This window comes from Cebus imitator, unplaced genomic scaffold, assembly GCF_001604975.1.
Source record: "Cebus imitator isolate Cc_AM_T3 unplaced genomic scaffold, Cebus_imitator-1.0 Scaffold204, whole genome shotgun sequence".
In the NCBI taxonomy this organism is placed as follows: Eukaryota; Metazoa; Chordata; class Mammalia; order Primates; family Cebidae; genus Cebus; species Cebus imitator.
Window position 1 is genome coordinate 2,375,271 of NW_016107519.1, and position 693 is coordinate 2,375,963.

The window sequence follows — 693 nt, forward strand, 5'->3', positions numbered from 1 at the left end:
TTGGGCAGGAAACATTTATATTGCTCTTAAAAGGAATAGGGCTTAGAAATGTAGAGGATGAGACTGGGCACAGTGGTTCACACCTGTAACCCCAACACATTGGGAGGCCTCAACAACACAGCGAGACTCTGTCTCAAAAAAAAAAAAAAAAAAAAAAAGCATAGAACTGAGCTGAGTAGACTCAGTACTGATTTATGACCACAGTCTTAGATTAACATTCAACATAAGTATCCTATTACACCTCTGCGGTTATGGTCTTCTTGCAGTATCACTGATCTACATATTCTCTCTCCTCAAGTCTGCTGCCCCTTTCCTTCCTCCCACCTTCCGCAGACACAGATGAGAGCCTTTACTTTTCTTCCAACCACCAAATGCACTCGCTTACTCGCACCCAGTCTGATGTCTCTCACCTTCTTTCCTGATGCATTTGATAAACCCTTTCTTGACCCCAAGTCCCACTCGACACCCCTTTACAGCAAGTGTTCTGAATTTTTATTTTATTTTATTTTTGAGACAAAGTTTCACTCTTAAAGTTGCCCAGGCTGGAATGCAGTGGCCTGATCTTAGCTCACTGCAACCTCCACCTTCCGGGTTAAAGCAATTCTCCTGCCTCAGCCTCTCAGGGAGCTGGGATTACAGACACGTGCCACCACGCCCAGCTAACTTTTGAATTTTTAGTAGAGACTGTGTTTC